A 25307-nucleotide genomic window follows, 5' to 3' on the forward strand; every position below is an offset into this window, starting at 1 on the left:
GTGCCAGGCTCAGTTTAACTCAGTTTAAGGTGATGCACCGGGCTCACATGATGACGGCAAGAATGAGCAAGTTTTTTGATTGCCAGCACCTCGTTAGCGTCCGGTTGCACACCCTGCTGTGAAATGTGGTCACCCAGAAACTTGATAGCGGACCTACCAAATGAGCATTTGGCCCTGTTGGGCTGGAGGCCGTTTTCATATATCCTCTGGAAAACTTGTTTGAGGCGAGCGATGTGATCCTCGGGCGTTGTGGACCAGATGATCACGTTGGCCACATAGACTCGCACCCCACTCCTGGTACTATGATGTGTTATCTGTGTTGGCCTAACATCAACTGCAACTGGATGCAGTAAAACGAGAAACAGGCTTCCGACACAGGACATGGTCCAACACTGTTTTATTCTGACATAATCTGTTGTAGGTTGACACTCTATTAACCTAACTGATAACCTCCTACTGGCTTGACCAGACTAGCTCTCTATCACATGGAGATGATGTTCATTGGCCTGTGCACTGCGACTATCTCCCTGGCCGTGTCCTGTGAGAGAGGGAGAGCCTTAATGCCCGGTGGGCTTTATAGGGGCGGTGTCCTGTCTGGTGATTGGTTGTCCTGTGTCGTGTGTGTTCATTGGTTATCCTGTGTGTCAATCACTGCCTGTCTGCACCTCATGATATACATGAGTGGATATTATGACAGAGGACAGGTGCGCGAGGCGTTCAGGGAGTCCAGCGAACCATGTCCATATGATATGGGCATGCCCGGCGCTTAAAGAATTCTGGGAGGGCTCTGCGATGGCTATGTCCAGGATTCAGGATACGCGGTGAAGCCGAGTCCAACAATAGCGATCTTTCGGGTGTTGGAGGATCCGGGAGAGCAGGAAGCGTAAGAGGCCGAAGTGTTGGCCTTTGCCTTCCTGGTAGCCCGGAGACGGATCTTGTTAATGTGGAGAGACTCGAAGCCCCCGAGCGTGGAGACCAGGGTTAGTGACATGGCTGGGTGTCTCAGTCTGGAGCGAATAAAGTTTGCCCTGCGAGGGTCCTTGCTGGGGTTCTCCAGGCAGTGGGAACCTTTCCTTGACTTTCTAGGGGAGCAGTAAAGTGCCAGCAGCAGCGGGGGGGGGGGGGGGGAGGGGGGGGGGGGGGGGAGGTGGGCTCAGGTGGGGGGAACTGTTGATATAATGTGTATTTTCATTTTGTATAATGATAGCAGCCACCTTGTTTTGTTAAATATTTTTCGTTTATTTTTTTGTTATGTAAAAATTTGGTAGAAAAAAGCTTTAATAAAAACAATTTTTAAAAAAAGAAACGTACTTCAGTAACAGCCTTGGTCTTTGTGTAGAAGTCCCTGGAGTGAAGCTTGAACCCGCAACCTTTTGACTCGGAGCTGAGTGTACTACCCATTGAGCCAAGGTTGACACTTAAAAGATTGTATCCTTATGCCAACTGTTTTTGCCGGCTCTCCTGCTTCACCTGTCTCCTGTGATTCTGGATCATTTCATGAAAAGCTGGACTGAAGCCCAGCCGCAGGATGTGCGACAGCTGAATCAGTTCTCCCCTGCTTAGGACAAATATGCCCCAGGATATTCCTTCCTCGCTGTCATTCCTTCTGAAAGAAATCGGGAAAATCAGAACCTCACAGGGCGACTATCAACAAAAGCAAAATCCTTCGGATGCGGACATAAAATACAGAAAATATTGGACCTACCTAGGCAGCATCTGTCTCACATATTTTTTTTAAACTACTGTGAAAGGCACCAGGGCCATAGTGTCCATAAACCCATAACCCTGGTGGAAAATAAATTCAACCAATTACATGCCAACACTCAATTCTGTTGAAAACAGGACAGAGTGAATGTGGTGCTGAATATATATAAATACCGCACAGAATGAAGTCATGGGGCACATCCAGCACTGAGAAACACCCCGCTTTTCAACAGCACTTTGCTGTTTCTTTAGGCCTTAAAGAGTTTCTCCCTGCCAAGGCCACACTCAAAGGGATTTACTGCAGGTGAGTTGATCTTACCAGTCGGAACAGCTGGTCACAGATCGGGCACCATTTTGATTGGCAGCCCCGATCTAACCCCCCCCCCCCTACTTTTTGGACCCCCCTGACCTCACCCCCAGCCTTGTCGAGGCCAATCTGGACACTCCGGCCATGCCCCTGGTACCTGAAGTGCCTCCCGGGCACTCTGGCAATGGCAGAGTGAGACTGTCTCAGTCCCCGGGTAACACTGCATCAGGCTGGCAGTGCGTAGGTGTCCGGGTGCCAGGGGGAGTGCCAGCGTACCACCCTGCCCTGTGTCCAACTACCCGATATTCTACAAAGGCCTGCGTGTTTGTGTGGACCGGTACTAAATGGCGCCCTGGCGAGGTCTCGCAGACGTAGCCGGTGAGTCCCAGGCGTTGGGTGAATCTGGCATCCAGGTATTTAAATGAGCAATTAGGCTCATTTAAATATGCTGACCTGAATCTCACCCAGCGAGCGGAAAATCCAGATCGTGCCAGCGGAATGGGTCTGGTGACTTGTGATCGGCCCAGCACAGAACCCAATTTGGGGCTCTTGCGCGGTTTACCCACTTTACCAGGATCCACGCCAGGCACAACAGGGTCTCTGAATTGCACCCATGAACTGCATCAGCTGTGTTACAAACAAAAACCCGAATCCTCCAGTTGTTGACATTCTCTTTTCCCGTCAGCAGCGCACTCCCGCCCACGGGTTTCCTGGTGGTGTGGGGGTGGCTTTTTTTTATTTTAGAGTACCCAATTATTTTTTCCAATTAAGGGCAATTTAGCATGGCCAATCCACCTACACTGCACATCTTTGGGTTGTGGGGGTGAAACCCTTGCAGACAAGGGGTGAAGGTGCAAACTCCACATGGACGTGTGGGGTGGCTTTAATGGGAAATCCCATTGACAAGAGGTGGGAGTAGAGTATGCTACTGTCAGCAAACAGCGTGCCACCATGGCTGGAGGACCGGAGAATCCAGCCCAAAATGTTGCCCTTTTTCTTACATTGAACTACAGTTGATGAACAGAAACATTCAACATAAAAGGCAGGCACCCATACTGCATGACAAAGAATCATCACAACAGAAGGAGGCCATTGCCCCTCTCGCATTCTCCCAAGACCTGGAAGTTTATTTCCCTGAAATGCCCATCCCATTTCCCACTGAATTCATTTATCAATATTGCTATTTAAACTGGAAACTTATCACATGCCCAGGTATTCCATTGAGTACCAACTCCACTCACTCACTTCCAAATAACCTACGAATAGCACCAAAATAACATGCTTTATCATGTGCCTGGTGGATCTCATGTCATAGCTTCCCCAGGGATGGGTTGGGATTCAATACAGTTTTCCTCCCTGCACCCCAGCAATAAAGTAACCAATCTCTTTTAAAAAAAATAAATTTAGAGTACCCAATTCATTTTTTCCAATTAAGGGGCAATTTAGCATGGCCATTCCACCTAACCTGCACATCTTTGGGTTGTGGGCCTGAGACCCACACAGACACGGGGAGAATTTGCAAACTCCACACAGACAGTGACCCAGAGCTGGGATCGAACCTGGGACATTGGTGCCGTGGGGCGGGAGTGTTAACCACTGTGCCACTCTGCTGTAACCAATCTACTATTGCTGGGATTTTCCCCAACCATTCCCTAAAGAGTTTTACCATTCCCATTATAAAATCTCTCCAAATGCATACTTTTAAGGAGGATATTAACCCAGTGGGAGCGTTCATGTGTGTTTCCTAATTGTCACGAGGAACAGTTAGCCATGGCAATCACAGTCTAAGGTAACTGCACTGTTCTCCATGCACAGTGTGGAACTCTTACTCCTGGCTGACGTACCAATAAAAGCAACTTTGGATTATTGTCGGTGATTACCTCCGCTGTGTTGGCACAGAATTTGAAGGAAATCTCATGCTCCAATGCTAATGCCTGCTCTCCATTAAGTAACCAACTCAGCCATTGTGTACCCTGGAATAGAATCTGAGAGAAACCTTCAACTGAACTAATTCAACCATTGCCAGGTGTTAAGTGCACATTGACCAAATGGCTGATCACACGGTTTCAGTCCGAATAATCATCATCCATAGCTTTTTGCTAGTTATATTTGAGGAATATCTCTGACAAAGCTGACACACACCAGTTGTTTGACAATCTCACTTTTGATCATAACAAAATAACCATTCCATTGAGACAGAATTGAAAAGAAAGAAAGATTTGCATTTTTATAAGACCTTTCACAGCCTCAAGATGTCCTAGGGCGTTTTACAGCCAATGAAGTACTTTTATGATGTATAGTTATTGTTATAATATAGGAAGCAATTTGTGCATAGTGAGTGCTCACAAGTAGCTTTTTATTAATTCTTTCATGGGATGTGGGCATCGCTGGCTAGGCCAGCCTTTATTGCCCATCCCTAATTGCCCTTAAGAAAGTGGTGGTGAGCCGCCTTCTTGAACCGCTGCAGTCCATGTGATGTAGATACACCCACAGTGCTGTTAGGAAGGGAAGCTCTGCACCAGACAAGGATGCCCACTGTCCCCGCTGCTGTTCGCCCTAGCGATCGAACCGCTAGCAATCGCGCTCAGGGCAGCAAAAAGTTGGAGGGGGATCCTAAGGAGAGGCAGAGAGCACAGAGTCTCACTCTATGCAGATGACCTGCTCCTCTACATCTCGGACCCACAGAGCAGCTTGGACGGGATCATTGCGCTCCTGAAAGAGTTTGGAGCCTTCTCGGGCTACAAACTCAACATGAGCAAAAGCGAGATCTTCCCAGTACACCCGCAAGTAGGGGTGGCAGCACTAAAGGAGCTGCCGTTTAAACAAGCCCGACACATATTCCGCTACCTGGGGATCCAAATAGCCCACGACTGGAAAGGGATCCACAAATGGAACCTCACCAATCTGACGGAGGAAGTAAAAAAGGACCTGCAAAGATGGAACACACTCCCACTCTCCCTCGCGGTGAGAGTCCAGACGATCAAAATGAACGTACTGCCCAGGTTCCTCTTCCTGTTTAGATCCATCCCGATCTACATCCCCCAAGGCCTTTTTCAAAGCACTGGACAAACTAATCATGGCGTTTGTATGGGGGGGTAAAAATGCTAGGATCCCAAAGAAGATCCTACAAAAAACAAAATCCAGGGGGGGGCTAGCCCTCCCAAACCTACAATTCTACCACTGGGCGGCAACAACTGAGCGAGTAAGGGGATGGATCCAGGAGCCAGAAGCCGAGTGGGTGCGTGCGGAGGAGGCCTCCTGCGTGGGGACCTCCCTCCGGGCCCTCGCCATGGCAGCACTCCCATCCCCACCCAAAAAACACTCCAGCAGCCCGGTTGTGATAGCCACCCTCCAATCCTGGAACCAACTGCGGCAGCAATTTGGCCTGACCAAAACGTCTGACAAAGCTCCCATCTGCAACAACCATAGGTTCACACCAGCACTGACTGACGCCACCTTCAAAAGGACACTGACAGTCAGGGACCTATACACGGACGGCAGGATCGCAACACTGGACGAACTGACAGAGAAATTTCAGCTAGCCAGGGGGAACGAGCTATGGTATCTGCAGCTCAAAAACTTCTTACGAAAGGAGACAAGGATGTACCCACAACCGCCACGACAGACACTACTGGAAGACCTACTGGACGCAAGTATCCTAGATAAAGGGAACTGGAGTGACATGTACGACCAACTGACAGAAAGGGCCGACACCGTACTGGACGCAACAAGAAAGAAATGGGAGGAAGACCTGGGGATTGAGATAGGGTGGGGACTCTGGAGCGAAGTACTGCATAGGGTCAACTCCACCTCAACGTGCGCAAGGCTCAGCCTGACGCAGCTAAAAGTGGTACATAGAGCCCACCTAACAAGAACCCGTATGAGTAGGTTCTTCCCGGAGGTGGAGGACAGATGTGAACGGTGCCAAAGAAGCCCGGCCAGCCACGCCCACATGTTCTGGTCTTGCCCCAGATTGGTGGAGTACTGGACAGCCTTCTTCGAGGCTATGTCCAAAGTGGTGGGGGTGAGGGTGGAGCCATGCCCGAAAGTGGTGGTCTTCGGGGTCTCGGACCAGACAGATCTATTCCTGGGGAGGAGGGCGGACGCCCTTGCCTTTGCCTCCCTGATCGCCCGCCGCAGAATCCTACTTGGCTGGCGGTCAGCAGCACCACCCAGAGCTGCAGACTGGCTGTCCGACCTCTCGGAATCTCTCCAAATGGAGAAAATCAAATTCTCCATCCGAGGGTCGGACGACGGCTTCCACAGAACGTGGGAGCCATTCACGCGACTGTTCCGGGACCTGTTCGTGGCCAACGAACAAGAGGAAGAACAGCCAGGTAGACAAGAATCAGGGGAACTTAGTCAAGAATCAGGGGACGGTAGCCAAGGCATCAAAGGGAGAGAGGGACTGGGAGTGAGGGAGGGATGGTGCGGCTAAACCTGAAGAAAGAAAGGCGAACCACAGGGGGGCGGGGGGGGGGGGGGGAGGGGGGAGGGGAGACAGCTGAACCTGAGGAGGGAGGGACGAACCATGGAGGGAGGGGGGACAGGAGAGGAGAACCAGCGGGATGGGGCGGGGGGCAGGGAAACGGGAGCCGGAAGGAAGGCACGGGGTGCCAAAACGTGCATGACATCTCCAGGAGCGGGGAACGAGGAGGTTGGGGATGGAGGACGGGAGGAGCAGAGGAGGCGAGCGGGGGAACGGCGGCGAGAGCCGTCCGGGAGAGGCGGGCGACAGCGGCACGTGACCCGGCCAGGTGTTGCACACTGTGGGTATCTCCCCAGCACCCAAATGTATATTTGCCCCCCCCCCCCCAGTCCCCGCCTCCCCCCCCCCCCCCCCCCCCCCCCACAAACAGTCGCGTACTTACGTGGTGTAAATAATTCTGCCAGATGCACAGGGCTGCCGCTGTCGAGCTGGTGCACAGTACCCCACCAGTTAGTCTATTTCATATTTTATTGTATTCTATGTTGGGGTGTGCCCTTCTCTTCTAAATATGTGTACATATATAGATATATGTTTCTTATTCTGTGTACATAACGGTAATTATACCTTGTTCAAAAACCCAATAAAAACATTTATTAAAAAAAAGGGAGGGAAGCTCTCAGGTAATGAGCAGATAAATGTTTTTGGGTCTTTGTTAAATATTACACGGGAGACTGGAGAGAGCTACCCTGCTCTTCAATAAAATAGTGCCCTGAGACTTTTTATCCTGCTAAGTAGGCAGAGGAGACTTTGGTTTAATGGCTCGCCTGAAAGACAGCACCTCTTATCGTGCAGAACTCCCTCAGTACTGCATTGGAGTGTAGGCCACGGTAATGTACTCAAGGCTCGAGAGTGGGAATTGAACCGTCAGCCTTCTGGCTTAAGAGTGCGATCACTGAATTGTGACCGACATAAATGTCGATTCAGTCCACCTTAAACCAACATTCATGTATAAGTAGAACGTGTTATTACATTTTGAGATTTCACAGTTAAATTTGAGGCACGGTGACCCAGAGGAAAATGACTTGTACATTATAACCAATGCATTTATCCTTGCCGAATGAATAGTGCATAAAATGTAAAAACTTAATTAAAAACATTTTTATTTTAAAGTTGGTTGCACAGAATAAATATCTATGAAACTCAGCTTCACACTTTTAAATATATTTTTTAAATGAGTAACATTTCATTCATTAAACATACGTTGGATGCTAACGTTTTTGTAATGCAGTTTGTGACTTCTTGTTGTACGATATTTATAGATATTCTGCAGCATATTCATTCCACCCTGTTTTTTTTAAAATTTAGATTACCCAATTATTTTTCCAATTAAGGGGGCAATTTAGTGTGGCCAATCCACCTACTCTGCACATTTTTGGGTTGTGGGGGCGAATCCCACGCAGACACGGGGAGAATGTGCAAACTCCACACGGACAGTGACCCAGAGCCGGGATCGAACCTGGGACCTCAGCGCCGTGAGGCAGCTGTGCTAACCACTAGGCCACCGTGCTGCCCCAATTCCACCCTGTTTTGGCATTTAACTGTTTGAATGTGGTTCCCTCCTCATCTAAGACTGATTTACCTGGGCCGACAGTTCCACTCCTGAAATCTCTCTTGGTAATACCTTTCTGAAATTTATTTAAACCAGATCTGGGGTAGGGTTTCTATCCTGTGCAAAGTTCAGAGACAGTTGTTTGATTTTTCTAAGTCTTCTTATCTCCACCAGGCTTGCTCAGCAATGCAAATAGCGCGTGGAAATCTTCTCCTCGGCATCCTGTCTGGGGGGGTAGCAATGAACTATGCAGGAATCCTTCAGTCTGAGATTAAGCGCTGCTTCATTTTATGTGAGCTTTCTTTCTTTTGTGTTCTGCATTAGGCTGAAAGCTATTGGATATGTTAACAAGGAGTTGGAGCTGGAAAGCAAGCAAGTATTGATGGGTATGGCAAGTGATTTGTTGTAGCGTGACATCCTGTTACAAATCTAGCAAATTTCTTCATTTGCTGCATGTAGCGCAATTTACTGCCTGAATACCACAACTTTGCATTTTTTTTTAAATGCTGGGATCAGTGAAAATGCTATTTCCTGAGGCAGTCTGAGTAATAATGAAACTCTTGTGCTATTTTTGAGATATTTGAATGACAGTGACCACGCAGAAATGTTGGAGTCTGATCTAGGATGTTGTTGATGTGTTCTGCCGTTGTGTGCTATAATTGGAACTGACAGCATTGAAAGAATTGGTCCTGTTGCTTTTTTGTTGCACCTGTATATTCTGTGTTGGAAAAAGGATAGGTCGCACCCAAAGCTAATGTATTAATGTAACTCACACTCATATTAGGAAGTGAAACCTTCACCGACTGACTTAATATACAAGAGTTCTGACATTTGACAACAAGAAAATTAGTTACGAATTCTTACTAATTTAATGAGACTGGCACTATACTGTAGTTTTCACACAACTGCCTAAGCGATGCAAGTGTCTGTTTTTGCGGAACGCTAATTGTTCAGACAGCTTAGTCACTGATAGGTAATTATAGAGCACATGGGAGAAGTGGGTCAGTGACATAACGGTACAGTTCATAGTCTCATTCTTCGCTTCAGCAAGCTGGATTCTTATCCACGTCCTTATCTGCATTCCTCTACGACTAAGAGCAAAGCCATTATTTGTAGTTGTTGACAACAAATACCTTGATATGCAACAACTTTATTCTTCCATCAGAAAGGAGAAAAATGACAGATCAATCAATGGATGTGTTTACACGATTGAAGCATGGGCCTTTGGAAATTCTTTGTAGCACAGCCTTTCAAACTGGGCCCCCTGGATCCTCGGTCTCTTAGTTTAGGCGAAGTGGGAAGCATGAAGATGCACAGATACCATTCCCTCCGGATTCCCGTCCGCCTGCCCTTGCAGCAATTTTTTACTGGGGTGGGCAAGGCCTCAGATTGGAAGCCTACCCTCTTCCCAGTTGAGGCCCTTCAGTAGCCAATCAGAGCCGTTTCCTATCCAGGTAGGCGGGATGATTTACCTGACATGAGGGAAGCCTGAAAATGAATGGACCTCAATCTTGGCGGGATCAGGGGTGGGAGGCTTCGTTAGAAGCTCCCTTAAGATCTAGTGGGCAGATCGGTACATGACACAGTGGTTAGCACTGCAGCCTACGGCGCTGAGGACCCGGGTTCGAATCTTGGCCCTGTGTCACTGTCTGTGTGGAGTTTGCATATTCTCCCCGTGTCTGCATGGGTTTCCCCCCACAACCCAAAGATATGCAGGGTAGGTGGATTGGCCATGCTAAATTGCCCCTTAATTGGAAAAAAAAATAATTCGGTACTCTAAATTTATATTTAAAAAAGATCTAGTGGGCGCTGGACCTCTCTCTGCAACCACCCCCCGCCCCCCCTCCCCGCCCCCCCACACACACACACACACTATGCCTTTCCCCGACACACCGATCACTCCCTTTGCTTCCCTGCACCTCCCCCCCGCCCCCCCACCCCCTCCCCCCCCCCCCCCCCCCCCCCCCGCACCCTGCCCCCCAGGTCTTCCCTCTCTGCCATCCGAACATTTCAGGCCTATTGTTGGGGCCTCTTGCTTTCGGCTACCTGACACTTGAGCATCCACAGGAATTTATTTGTTTTTTTCTGAGCGGGAATGAGGCAACCCCTGGGAACGTATGAATATTTGCAGGGAGTGCTGTCAGAGAAGTACAAAGAATTGCTTTGTAAAAGCTAAAAGTACATTTCTATTTATCCAGGGTGCAAAAAGGAAAGGAACAGTGACATGTGGATTTCTTATCCGTGTACTGTGCTACCATTTGTCAGGGAATGGAGCCAGGGGCTAGGACTTTGAAGTTTAACTTGTATATCTGCCTGACACAGTTGTTAGCACAGGTGTCACAAGGTTAGAAAGTTATGGCCTTGAATCTCATTCCAGTGTTTGAACACAGGTTAATGTTCCAAAATGGTATAGGAGGAGAGCTGAAATGTCAGAAGTGCTGTCCTTCAGAGTTCAGACAAAATTTTAAACCAAGGCCCATGATCCAGTAGACATTAAAACGCTGGAGTGTGTGTGCTGTGAAATAAAATACGCGAATGGACCTTGCAATTCAATTACTTATTTTAAAAAAAAATTTAGAGTACCCAATTCATTTTTTTAAATTAAGGGGCAATTTAGCGTGGCCAATCCGCCTAACCTGCACATCTTTGGGTTGTGGGGGTGAAACCCACGCAAACACGGGGAGAATGTGCAAACTCCACACGGACAGTGACCCAGAGCCGGACTGAACCTGGGACCTCGGCGCTATGGGGCAGTAATGCTAACCGCTGCGCCATCGTGCTGCCCTGCAATCCAATTACTTACGCAACGGAAGTCTATATAGTTTTCGCTGGCAACTCATGACTGATTCTAGTGCAGTCACTTTAGGTAGCAAAACAATCTCTGATCTATTTACACAAACACAGATATGGTCCAAAATGTCTCCTATGCTGTATCATGATTTCATATGGGAAGGATGTCATTTCATTGCTGAAATGAGTTACAATCCCCGTGAAGACCAACAACGCCAAAAAAAAACTGAGCTTCACAAACGACCCCAATGTAAAAACCCCATGGATAAGATTCCACTTTCTAAATCTTTTACTGTAAAAATCAAACCTAAGCCAGTATAAATTAAATATGCATCAACAGCAAATTTGAATGATATAAACTACAAATTAGACATTAAGGGCACAATCTAACTGAATTGTAACATGTCCCATGCCGCACCGCGCCATCTTTTGTCTGATTGGAGGTGCGGCTAGTAGATCGCAGCTAAGTGCCAGATACAACAGAAAGGGCCAAGTACACTCAGCTTCTATGACGCTATTTTCAACCACAAAATCCTTCAATGCTTGAACTTTGTCTGGTAGACGTTCCAACCCCTGTTCGTCTAGGATTTAGTCTGATGCCCAGCCAACAGCTGTGTAACCAACCCAGGTTCCAAGGTCACTCTGTTCACCAAAATGGCACAGAGCTGAGCTCTGCACGTGGCTGTCATGATGGTTAGATCTAGTAATGTTATCTTCAAGATTTCAAAAACTTCATTTATGGGATGTGGGCGTCACGGGTTAGGCCAGGATTTATTGCCCATCCCTAGTTACCCTTCAGAAGGTGGTGGTGAGCTGCCTTCTTGAACCGCTGCAGTCCTTGAGGTGTAGGTACACCAGCTGTGCTGATAGGGAGACAGTTCCAGCATGTTGCCCCAGCGGCAGTGAAGGAATGGTGATATATTTCTAAGTCAGGGTGGTGAGTGACTTGGAGGGGAACCTCCAGGTGGTGGCGTTCCCAGGTCTGCTGCTCTTGTCCTTTTAGATGGTAGTGGTTGTGGGTTTAGAAGGTGTTGTTCAAGGAACCTGGGTGAGTTACTGCAGTGCATCTTGGAGGTGGTACACAAAGCTGCCACTGTTTGTCGGTGGTGAAGGGTTTGAATGTTTGTGGAAGGGGGAGTAACCAAGCGGGCTGCTTTGTCCTAGATGGTGTCGAGCTTTTTGAGTGTTGTTGGAACAGCAAGTGGAGAGTATTCCAATACACACCAAACTTGTGCCTTGTAGATGGTAGACAGGCTTGCGGGGGGTGGGGGGGGGGGTTCAGGAAGTGAGTTACTCGCCATAGGATTCCCAGCCTTTGACCTACCCTGGTAGCTACAGTATTAATATGGCTAGTCCAGTTCATGATTGGCATGCTAATGCCGTTGAATGTCAAGGGGCGGTGGTTAGATCCTCTCTTGTAGGAAACGGTCATTACCTGCCACTTGTGTGGCGTCAATGTAACTTACCTCTTGTCAGCCCAAGCCTGGATATTGTCCAGGTCTTGTTTCATTTGAACAAGGATTGCTTCATTTTCTGAGGAGTCGCGAATGGTGCTGAACATTGTGCAGTCAGCCATAAATGTCCCCACTTCTGACCTTATGTTGGAAGAGAGGCCATTGATGAAGCAGCTAAAGATGGTTGGTCCAAGGACACTACCCTGAGGAACTTCTGCAGTAATGTCCTTGAGCTGAGGTGATTGGAGAACAGTGTATGTGATTTATTTAGATTTCCAGAAGGCCTTTGACAAGGTGCCGCATAGGAGACGGTTAAATAAGTTAAGAGCCCATGGTGTTAAGGATAAGATCCTGGCATGGATAGAGGATTGGCTGACTGGCAGAAGGCAGTGAGTGGGGCTAAAGATGACTTTTTCAGGATGGCAGCCGCTGACTAGTGTTGTGCCTCGGAGTCTGTGCTGGGACCACAACTTTTCACAATATACATTAATGATCTGGAAAGAAGGCACTGCTAAGTTTGCAGATGATACAAAGATCTGCAGGCGGACAGGCAGTATTGAGGAAACCGGTGAGCTGCAGAAGGACTTGGACAGGTTCAGAGAGTTGGCAAAGGGGCAGCACTGTGGCGCAGTGGTTAGCACTGATGCTTCACGACGCCGAGGTCCCAGGTTCAGTCCCGACTCTGGGTCACTGTCCGTGTGGAGTTTGCACATTCTCCCCGTGTTTGCGTGGGTTTCACCCCGACAACCCAAAGATGTGCAGGCTAGGTGGATTGGCCACGCTAAATTGCCCTTTAATTGGAAAAAATGAATTGGGTACTCTAAATTTATAAAAAATAAGAGAATTGGCAAAGAAGTGGCAGATGGAATACAATGTGGAAAAGTGTGAGGTTATGCACCTTGGAAGGAGGAATGGAGGCATAGACTATTTTTGAAATGGGTAAATGCTTAGGAAATCAGAAGCACAAAGGGACTTGGGAGTCCTTGCTCAAGATTCTCTTAAGGTTGGGCAGCACGGTGACGCAGTGGTTAGCATTGCTGCCTCAGGCGTTGGAGTAGCCCCTTGGGCTGAGGGAGGTGCTGGATAATATCAGGGGTAAGAAGTTGGGGAAGACCCCTGGGCCGGATGGGTACCTGGCAGACTTCTATAAGGAATTTGCAATCGACCTGGCACCACATCTGTTGGGGGCATTTAATGAAGCACTGGAGAAGGGGGAGTTGCTGGAGAGGATGATGCAGGCAGTAATCACACTAATTCCGAAAAAGGGGAATGACCGGGTGGAATGTGGGTCATATAGGCCCAGATCACTATTGAATACGAGGGCAGCAATGTGGCGCAGTGGGTTAGCCTTGCTGTCTCACGGCGCTGAGATCCCACGTTTGATCCTGGCTCTGGATCACTGTCCGGGTGGAATTTGCACATTCTCCCTGTCTTTACGTGGGTTTCGCCCCCACAACCCAAAGATGTGTAGGGTAAGTGAATTGGCCACACTAAATTGCCCCTTAATTGGAAAAAAATGAATTGGATACTCTAAATTTATTTTTTTTAAAGATTCTCTTAAGGTTTACGTGAAGGTTCAGTCGGCAGTTAGAAAAGCAAATGCAATGTTAGCAATCATGTCGAGAGGGCTAGACTACAAGACCAGGGATATACTTCTGAGGATGTATAAGGCTCTGGTCAGACCCCACTTGGAGTACTGTGAGCAGTTTTGGGCCCCGTATCTAAGGAAGCATGTGCTGGCCTTGGAAAGGGTCCAGAGGAGGTTCACAAGAATGATCCCTGGAATGAAGAGCTTGTTGTATGAGGAACGGTTGAGGTCAGTACTCCTGGGAGTTTAGAAGGATGAAGGAGATCTTATTGAAACTTTCAGGATACTGCAATAAAACTAGAACCAGAGGGCACAATCTCAGACTAAAGGGACGCTCTTTAAAAACAGATGAGGAGGAATTTCTTCAGCCAGAGGGTGGTGAATCTGTGGAAGTCTTTGCCGCAGAAGGCAGTGGAGGCCAAATCACTGAGTGTCTTTAAGACAGAGATAGATAGGTTCTTGATTAATAAGGGGATCAAGGGTTATGGGGAGAAGCAAGAGAATGGGGATGAGAAAAATATCAGCCATGATTGAATGGCGGAGCATTCTCGATGGGTCGATTGGTCTTATTCTGCTCCTATGTCTTATGGCCTTGTGACCTCCAACCACCACAACCATCTTCCTTTGAGCCAGGTATAACTCCAACCAGCAGAGAGTTTTCCCCCTCACTCCCATTGACTCCAGTATAGCTAGGGCCCCTTGATGTCATACTCTGTCAAATGCTGGCTTGATGTCAAGGGCAGTCACTCTCACCTCACCTCTGGCATTCAGCTCTTTTATCCATGTTTGAACCAAGGCTATAATGAGGTCAGGAGCTGAGTGACCCTGGCATAACCCAAACTGAGTGTCCGTGAGCAGGTTATTACTGAGTAAGTGCCGCTTGATAGCACTGTTGATGACTCCTTCCATAATTTTGCTGATGATAGAAAGTAAACTGATAGGGTGGTAATTGGCTAGGTAGGATTTGTTTTGTTTCTTGTGTACAGGACACACCTGGGCAATTTTGCACATTGCCGGGTAGATGCCAGCGTTGTAGTTGTACTGGAACAGCTTGGCTAGGGGTGCAGCAGGTTCTGAAGTACCAAGTCCTCAGTACTATTGTTAGAATGTTATCAAAGGCCCATAGCCTTTGCAGTAACCAGTGCCTTCAGTCATTTCTTGATATCACATGGAGTGAATCATATTGGCTGAAGACTGACATCAGTGATGTTGGAGACCTTTGGAGGAGACCGAGATGGATCATCCACTCGGCACTTCTGGCTGAAGATTGTAGCGAATGTCTTCTGTACATATGTGCTGGGCTCCTCCATCAATGAGAATGGGGATATTTTTGGAGCCTTCTCCTCCAGTGAGTTGTTTAATTGCCCATCACCATTCACGGCTGGATGTGGCAGGACTACAGAGCTTAGATCTGATGTGTTCATTGTGGAATCGCTTAACTCTGTCTATTATTTGCTGCTTATGCTGTTTGGCACACACATAGTCCCATGTAATAGCTTCACCAGGTTGACACCTCATGTTTTGGTATGCCTGATGTTGTTCCTTGCAGGCGCTCCTGCACTCTTCATTGAACCAGGGTTGATCCCCTGGCTTGGTAGTAATGGTAGAGTAAGGGATAAGCTGAGCCATGAGGTTGCAGATTGTGGTTGAATACAATTCTGCTGTTGCTGATGACCCATAGAGCCTCATGGATGCCCAGTCTTGAATTGCTAGGTCTGTTCGGAGTCTATTCCATTTAGTATGGTGGTAGTGCCACACAACATGATGAAGGGTATCCTCAATGTGAAGATGGGATTCTGTCTCCACAAGGACTGTGCGGTGGTCACTTCTACCAATACTGTCATGGACAGATGCATCTGCAGCAGGCAGATTGGTGAGGATGAGGTCATGTTTTTCCCTCTTTTTGGTTCCCTCCAAGAGGACCATGGAACAGGACTAATGGTCCACTCTGAGAACGCCACCATCAAAACCATTTTGATTCAAGGAAAAACACCTGGATATGTCCTAGTCCCAGTCTAGCAGCTGTGTCCTTTAGGACCCGGCCAGTTCGGTCTGTGGTAGTACTACCGAGCCACACTTGGTGATGGACATTGAAGTTCCACACCCAGAGCACATTCTGCACATTTGCCACCCTCGATGCTTCCTCCAAATGGTGTTCAATATGGAGGAGTACTGATTCATCAGCTGATGGTGGTCGGTACGTGGTAATCAGCGGGAGGTTTCCTTGCCCATGTTTAACCTGAAGCTTTGAGACTTCATCAGACCCGGAGTAACTCCCACCCAACTGTATACTAACTGTGCCGTCACTTCTGCTGTGTCTGTCCTGCAGGGAGACAGGACATGTCCAAGAATGGTGAGAGTGGTGTCTGGAACATTGTAAGGTATGATTCTATGAGTATGACTATGTCAGGCTGTTGCTTAACTAGTCTGTGAGACAGCTCTCCCAACTTTGGCACAAGCCCCCAGATGTTAGTAAGGGGGACTTTGCAGGGTTGGTAGGGCTATGTTTGCTGTTGCTGTTTCCGATGCCTGGTTCAATGCCGAGTGGTCCATCTGGTTTCATTCCATTTTTGAGTTTTTGTAGCTGTTCAATACAACTGAGTTGCTTGCTAGGTCATTTCAGAGAGCATTTAAGAGTCAACCACATATGTAGGCCAGACCAAGTAAGGATGGCAGATTTCCTTCCCTAAAGGGCATTAGTGAACCAGATGGGTTTTTATGACAATCGACAATGGCTTCATGGTCGTCATTAGACTTTTAATTCCAGATATTTTATTGAGTTTAAATTCCATCACTTGCCATGGTGTGATTCGAAATTGGGTCCCCAGATCATTATCCTGGGTCTCTGGATTCTTATTCCAGTGACAATACTACTATGTCACCACCTCCTTAACTGCAGCAATGGTGTATTTGCAGATTCTCAGATCCTCGATTCAGCCTGCCACCTTCAGCTTGTCTGTACTGCACCACTGTGATCTTTGAGCTCATATGGCTGTGTCTTTTTAAATGGTTTTAACCAGCTTCAGTTTCTCCAGCAACCCAGTCTAATTTCCCCTTAATTGGGAAAAATTAATTGGGTACTCTTAAATTTAAAAAAAAAACTTTGACTTTGTGTGCTGAAATGTGAGATGACAGATGGTTTTATATCTCTAGATGTTTACTTCCATCACACAGTCAGAGGATCATGGAACAGGACGAATGGTCAATACAGAGAACACCACCATCAAAACCATTTTGATTCCTGGAAAAACTGAAGTTTCTCTTTTCATTTCAGTTGTATCTTACAAAAAAAACTCAAGGTTTAGTTTCCATTTCAGTGAGCTGAAGTTTCCATTTCAGTTCCATTTAGGGTCTGTCATAAAAATGCAAGCTTTGAAACCATGGATTACATCCCAAATGAAATACTTGAATCCCAGCAGAAGTCGATGTCCTTGAAGAGGGATTAAATGTGAGCGGGTTTTGATCAGTTTTTTTATTGATGATAATGTCATGATCATATTGAGTGGCAGAGCAGACTCAAAGTGCCAAATGGCCTACTCCTGCTCCTATTTTGTATGTTTCTATACTTATTTCAGTGTGTTGACATTAAATCCTCAATGCTATAACTATTGCTGATGTTTTTCCTGGAAGTAAACATCTAGAGATATAAAACCATCTGTCATCTCACATTTCAGCGCACAAAGTCAAAGTTTTTTTTTAAATTTAAGAGTACCCAATTAATTTTTTCCAATTAAGGGGAAATTAGACTGGGTTGTGGGGTGAAACCCAAGCAAACACGGGGAGAATGTGCAAACTCCACACGGCCAGTGACCCAGAGCCGGGATCGAACCTGGGACCTCGGCGCCATGAGGCAGCAGTGCTAACCACTGCACCGCCTGCTGCCTACAAAGTCAAAGTTTAACCAAGAGAGTGAGCTTCAGTTATAAAGTGAATGTGTCAAGAGAAAACAAATGATGTATTTATTATTTTATGTATTGGGAAGGATCATGCTGAGGGTGATTCACTGTCATATACTGTTCATGCACCTGCTTCATTTCAATCATAGAATGATTCAATGCATTAGTCCATTGTACCTGTGTCACTTCTATTGAAAAAGCCATTGGGTTAGTCCAGCTGAAACCAGCTGGTGGTTCACAGCCTGAGCCTGTGGACTGTGCAAAGAGCAAAGTGAGGCAGCAGCAAGGCATAGATTCCAGTAGCAAGTATAAAAATAACCATGCGCATTCAACAAAACACCAACTTGCATTTATGTAGCCACTGTGGCATCGTTAAACACTCAGAGGCATTTCAAAGGAACATTTCACACATTTTTCGTCTACAATGAGAATGATATTATGTCACACTCAAATAATTAAAACTACCCACCTCTGAAAACACTTTGAAGAAAGTGTTTCTAGCACATTCCGTGACTGCCTCTAGATATCCCTTGCTGCACTGGAACTGAAACCACAATGGATCATTCAAAGCATAATTTTTCCTTCTTACTGTAAACATTAATCTTGGCCTAAATAGATATATGGGATATGATTTGAAAATAATTTGTGGTGCTGACCCATAACTTATGCCGACTGTCACACGGGAATCATCTGACCAATTCACTCATGGAATTTAAGTCATAATGCAACTTAAATTTAACTCACCCATTGAATATGCAGAAGGATTTTTTAAATCAATTATAATTTTGTGGTTAGGGTTTATGGGATTAAAAAGAACTGTAAGATTAATGCACGGTGTTACAATGTCCAGAATGCCTTTTTTTTCATTGACAAGGACAGATGAGCTTCTTCTCTAGGTTACAAATTCCGTGAAGTTTTTTTACATTCTGCTAGAGCTCTTATAGGCAATTAATATGAAATCAATACATATTATCAGTGTGTATTTAGGAGGATTATACAGTGTACAATTTAAGATTTGCTTCCTGTGTGTCACATTAATGATTTGGATAGTGTTGTAACACTTTGAAAATGCAAGTCAGCAGGCTGCACAAAAATTTCGGAAGTATTTTACATCTTATGACATGGTAACACTATTCTGACAGTAAAGTCTATGACTATCCTGATTGAAATAGTCTTTTGGTAGCCCAATGATGCAATCATGTCAGGAACACAAAAGAAATTCCGAGAATAGGAAACTGAGCTAATTTAAAAATGCATTTACTGGGCATTTGTTCTTGTCAGTTCTTGCCATGAAAGCACTGAATAGTTAGAAAATGATTTGGAAAAAGCTGCAAGCCTGATTTTAAAATCACGGTTATATACTCTTATCGGAGGTGGATACAATACCCATTCTAATGCCAGAATTAAAGATTACTTTGACAATGCTTTTCGTCCCAATTTGTTCTCCTTTTCCTTTGTCCTTCCTCTTCTGAAGTGACTGACTTTGCCGGGGGTGCGATTCCATTAACAGGCGTTATTGTCATTACCTCACTGAAAAAGTCTTATTATTCATTCTTGGGATGCAGGCATCGCTGGCTCGGCCAACATTTATTGCCCCTCCCTAATTTACCTTGAGAAATTGGTGGTAATCCATGCACCAATGCTCACCTCGCCGGCCTCCCACCTTCCCTCATCTTTAAACTGGAGTTTATGCAATCCTTTTATACAGATTATGTTCTAACTCATGCTGAGCCCTGTGCACCCATCATCACCCTGCGTTCAGTGGTATACATTGGCTCATGGTTAAGCAACACCTTAATTTTTAAATTTTCATCAATGTTTTCAGGTTCCTCCATGGGCTCGCACCTCGCTACCTCCAGCCCTATATCGTTCTCCGAAATCCCCGCGCTTCTCCATCCCCCATTACAGTTAGAATCAGAATCATAGAATTTACAGTGCAGAAGGAGGCCATTCTGCCCATTGAGTCTGCACCGGCTCTTGGAAAGAGCATCCTACCTAAACCCATACCTCCACCATATCCCCATAATCTAGTAACCCCACCTAACCTTTTTTTGGACACTAAGGGCAATTTAGCATAGCCAATCCACCGAGCCTGCCCATCTTTGGACTGTTGCTGTTGTTTTCCCCCGATAGGCATTTCCCCCCACCCAACATATCCAAAATGATATACTTGTTAGAGAGGAGGACAGTCACAGGGGATTCCTGACTGACTGCCTGCCCTTTCTAGCAGCCACCTACCTGTTAGCCCAAGAATGCAAGAAACTTCAGAGAGTCGTGAACACAGCCCAGCCCATCACATGAACCCGCCTCCCATCCATTGACTCCACCTACACCTCCCGCGGCCTGGGGAAAGTGGGAAGCATAATCAAAGACCCCTCCCACCCAGCTTACTCACTCTTCCAACTTCTTCCATCGGGTAGGAGATACAAAAGTCTGAGAACACACACAAACAGTTTCAAAAACAGCTTCTTCCCTGCTGTTACCAGACTCCTAAACGACCCTCTTATGGACTGACCTGATTAATACTACACTCCTGTCTGCTTCACCCGTTGCCGTTGTCTATGTATTTACATTGTGTGCCTTGTGTTGCCTATTATGTATTTTCTTGTTCTTTTATTTTCTTTTCATGTACTTTATGATCTGTTTGAGCTGCTCGCAGAAAAATATTTTTCACTGTACCTCGGCACATGTGACAATCAAAAAATCCAATCCAATCTATCTATTTCCCTAAACTACGAGAATACTCTTGCATCAAAATAACAACCCATAGGTTTTAGCACTATGAGCCAAATCCTGAAAATGATTGCCACATAAGACCTGTAGCTTTATTTTGGAGACCTTGGGTGGGATTCTCTGTTTCCCGACGCCGATTTTGTAATCAGCGATCGGGTGGAGAATCTTTTTTGACGTCAAAATCAGGGGCGGCGCCTGTTTGACGCAGGTTTTGTATGCTCTGCCCCTCCGTATGTTACATGCCATTGGGACGGCCTCAGCGCATCACTTGAAGGGCTTCCCCGAAACTCCGCACTCGATGGGACATGTTCCCGACAGCATGGTTGCCGTGTGGTGTCAGCCGTGTGGGTGTACCTGGCGTGGTGGCTGCGGACTGTGTCCAGCACCGCCACAGTCAGGCGGGAGCCATGCTGCTGGCCGGGGGGGGGGGGGGGGGCTTCCGCGAGGGCTGGGGGGACTGGTGGAGGTGGCCAGGGGGGGGGCCAGGGGGGCACTAACTGGCAGGTCAGTTAGACGCACAGCTAGCACCATGTGTTACGGCGCGACCACTGCAGATCGTCGTTGTGCGCATGCGCGGCCACGGACCCGGCCATTCTTCGGCCGTTTATTTCATGGAGGCCGGGAAATTAATGCGGCACGGCTGCTAGCCCCTCACCGGTCTCAGGATCGGTGAAGGGGCGGCGCTGATTTTTTTCCATGTGAAACGCCACAGATCCTCTGCAAGTAGCCTCAGAAAAGGAGAATCTGGACCCTTTCCTTCTAGTTTACAATAAAATGGTGTCTCACACATACAGACATGTGCTGTTTTCTTTTTTGCACAATAGCTTGATTCTGTAACAGAGCTCTGCTTTGCAACTCGCCATGGCTATGATCTAAGCCAGTGTTCTTCAAACTTTTTTTCCGGGGACCCATTTTTACCAACCGGCCAATCTTCGAGACACAACCCGGCCGACCTTCGCGACCCACGCCGGCCGACCTTCGCGACCCACGCCGGCCGACCTTCGCGACCCACGCTAGCCGACCTTCGCGACCCATGCCGGCTGACCTTTGCGACCCACGCCGGCCGACCTTCGCGACCCACGCCGGCCGACCTTCGGGACCCACGCCGGCCGACCTGTGCAACCCACAATTTTCTCTTACCTTGTTTGCTGCTGACAAAAATGGAGGAAATGGTTTTGTGTCCCTTTGGCCCTCGTACACGCTCCTCCAAAGGAACCTGTTGGATGAAGGTGAAGCCTTCTGGTGTCGGAAAGTATGGAGTCTCCATCTGTCCAAAGTTCTAAATTTTTTTCCTGTAAAATTTTATCAAATAAATAAATAAACCCTGCCGAACTTGTAAATGAAAAAAAAATTAAATGAATAAAATAAATGAATAAATGAATAAAAACCACTGCAGAACTTGTAAAACAAAAAGCTGCAACCGTTTTTAAAAAATAGCGGCCACTCTGCGCATGCGCAATGTGGCTGGATTTTTTTAAACATGTTCGTGGCCGCTTGCAGCCGGCATTATGAAAAGCTGGCTGCTGCGCGTAGATGTGCGCGATTGGGAGCGCTGCGGACAACGGCTCCCCAACCCTCCCAACACCCGCCCGCGACCCCCAACTTTGAAGACCACTGATCTAAGCCTCTAAATTGTTAGTTTCCACTTTGCCCAATAAAGTATGTTTCACCTTGCTGCGAGGCTAATCTGCACCCCCAAGCCCTCAGCAGCTAAATCGCTGTCAGTTTCTTTTTTTTAATAAATTTAGAGTACAGTTCCCAATTATTTTTTGCCAGTTGAGGGGCAATTCATCTAACCTGCACATCTTTGGGTTGTGGGGGTGAGACCCATGCAGACACGGGGAGAACATGCAAACTCTACACGGACAGTGACCCAGGGCCGGGATCGAACCCAGGCCCTCAGCGGAGTGCTAACCACTGCACCACCATGCCGCGCATCAGTTTCTTATTTTATCCAATTCTTTACTTTTCGTTTCACTCCGACTTCCTAACGGTTAGCCCATGACTGAGAACCGTGCCTCCAGACCCTAAACTCTGAATTTCTCTCCAGCTTTCTGACCTCCTTCAAACTTCTCCTTAAAATCTACATGGCATGGGATCAATTTCTTTTCTCCGACAACACCTCCATCCCATGAAGTGACTTGGGTGTTTTACTGTGCAAACAATATGCTATACAGATGCAAGTTGTTGTTGTTGAAGTGGCCATCCTTCAAGTACGATCTGGACAGTTAATATTTGGAGGTTTTGTGACAAGAAACAGGATCACAGTGAAGCTTAGGGCATGTTTACTAATATTAACACCAGCACCTTTTTTACACCGGCTTGTGATCAGGAACATTTGCTGATCTCTAACATTCTAGGCTTCCTGATAAGGATTAGGTAAGCTTGGTACATTTTTCCTATTAGAACATAGAACATAGAACAGTACAGCACAGAACAGGCCCTTCGGCCCTCAATGTTGTGCCGAGCCATGATCACCCCATTTAAACCCACGTAACCCACATACCCGTAACCCAACAATCCCCCCATTAACCTTACACTACGGGCAATTTAGCATGGCCAATCCACCTAACCCGCACATCTTTGGACTGTGGGAGGAAACCGGAGCACCCGGAGGAAACCCACGCACACACGGGGAGGACGTGCAGACTCCACACAGACAGTGACCCAGCCGGGAATCGAACCTGGGACCCTGGAGCTGTGAAGCATTGATGCTAACCACCATGCTACCGTGAGGCTACCGTGATGAACTGGAATTGGCAGCTCTGATATATAATATTAATCTTTATTGTCACACGTAGGCTCACATTAACACTGCAATGAAGTTACTGTGAAAAGCCCCTAATGGCCACAATCCGGCGCCTGTTTGGGTACACTGAGGGAGAATTCAGAATGTCCAATTCACCTAACAGCACGTCTTTTGGGACTTGTGGGAGGAAACCGGAGCATCCGGAGGAAACCCACACAGACACAGGGAGAACGTGCAAACTCCGGACAGACAGTGACCCAAGCAGGGAATCGAACCTGGGACCCTGGAACTATGAAGAAACAGTGCTAACCACTGTGCTACCATGCCTCTCTGCATATATACCTGCAGGTGAATGGCAAAGCCACATATCAATGGTCAAAAGAAGTTGATCACCAATTGTCCATTTCTTGGGTGATCTTTGGAAAACACCGCTTCCTGCTCTCTTTCAAAAGTCCCCCTCCCTGTTTTCCCCTGTCGTTATTAACAGCTGCTCTTTGCTTCTCCTGATTTCATAATGCTACTACACCCCCAGGCTGCAGCTTGCGCGCTGTACGAAAAAGTGAAAAGAAAGCTGCTTAAAGCGCAAAAAAAGATGATAGTGCCGGGCTAGCTCAGTCGGTGGAGCATGAGAACCTTAATTTCCGTGTCGTGGGTTCGAGCCCCACGTTGGACGATGTACCATTTTAACTGGAAGGTGATGGCATAGTGGTATTGTCACTGGATTAGTAAACCAGAGATCCAGGGCAAAGCTCTGGGGACACAGGTTTGTATCCCACCACGGCAGATGCCGAATTCAATTTAAAAAAATCCAGAAACAAGAGAGTAAAATGGAAAAATACAACGGTCTGTGGGATATGGAGAAGAGGAAAAGTGAGGCAGTCAAGCAGCCCAAGTAAAGAAGAGAGCAAGAAATGGAAATGGAAGGCAGTGTGATGAGCCATCAATTGCACGAGAGACGAGTTGCTTTACAAAAGTTAGGCTTTAATAAACTAGAACTTAGCCCTGCGGTTGTCTACAATAAAATGGACGACCGCCGGGCGTTTGACTATTTATACCCCGGCAAGGAGGCGTGGTTAACTCAGCCTCAGACCAATCGGTCGAGAGGCACATGACCGACTAGGGCCAATGGTAAGCCGGTGTTCTGCCCCAATGGCAGACAGCTATGCTAATCATATCACCACACAGTGTATGATCAACAAATGTTGAGGAGATAAAAAGAGATCGACAGAAATAGACTGAAAGCGAGAACTGAAAGAGGGAAGCGCACATGAAGGAGGAAATGTTTTTTTTACTTGTAACAAGTTTTAAATGGCATTTTCCAATTTTAACAGTTTGACAATCTGACATTTAAATTTGACAAAATATTTACAGAGTATGATGTTTCTTATATATATCTTTACACGCACTCCTTTTGTCGGCCCTCTCACACCCCCTCCTCCCCCGTTGATAGTCGGGCTCCTTCCTGGCACCAGCTTTTGCCCTCAGTGCCGTATTGTTATACTTCATTCCTTCCTTATGTGATTCCTGCCATTGCCCTTGTGGGTTTCCTGGAGGGGGGGGAGGGGTGGAGTCTGCCCTCTCCCCTCTTTAGTCTCTCCCCGATACTCCCCTGGGTTCTTTCCTTGCCTCTCCCCCCCCCCCGTGTTCCTCTCTGCTCTATCTTGGAACAGGCTGGTGAATAGCCCCAGCTTTGTGGAAGCTACCCAAGCCCTGGGCTGCACGTGTCGGACTGTCTAACAGTGTGAATTTACTGATGTCCCCTCCCTCCCAGCCCGCCGCAGGAGAAGGCCACTCACCACCACCAAGAGCGGGAGAAGGCTGGAGGAATACCGCCGGACCTGCGGCCCCTCACCACAACAGACCAGAGGGCACTGCACATGGTCAGAGGGCCTGATGGCCCCCGGGCTACTCCATAGGACACCCCGCTGAGTTACGGTTCCCCATGGCACATATGACAATCCCCACCAACACCCCCATACCGACAAAACCCTCACACCCACCACCACCACCATCCCACCCAGCACAAACACTACCCCACACCCACACTT

The 25307-nt window shown here is 47.2% G+C and overlaps 1 protein-coding gene and 1 long non-coding RNA gene across 6 annotated transcripts in view; one reads left to right on the top strand and one right to left on the bottom strand.

The window, feature by feature from the left end:
• Positions 1-25307, top strand: part of LOC119966005 (parkin coregulated gene protein homolog) — a 433653-nt gene that overhangs the window by 228547 nt on the left and 179799 nt on the right. The window lies entirely within an intron of this gene.
• On the bottom strand, positions 1216-18402 carry LOC119966021. The gene is made up of 2 exons (XR_005460659.1): positions 18247-18402; positions 1216-1603 (listed from the first exon to the last, which is right to left on the bottom strand). It is a non-coding gene; the product is annotated as an uncharacterized LOC119966021 (long non-coding RNA).

Source organism: Scyliorhinus canicula, chromosome 1 (genome assembly GCF_902713615.1).
Source record: "Scyliorhinus canicula chromosome 1, sScyCan1.1, whole genome shotgun sequence".
Classification (NCBI taxonomy): Eukaryota; Metazoa; Chordata; class Chondrichthyes; order Carcharhiniformes; family Scyliorhinidae; genus Scyliorhinus; species Scyliorhinus canicula.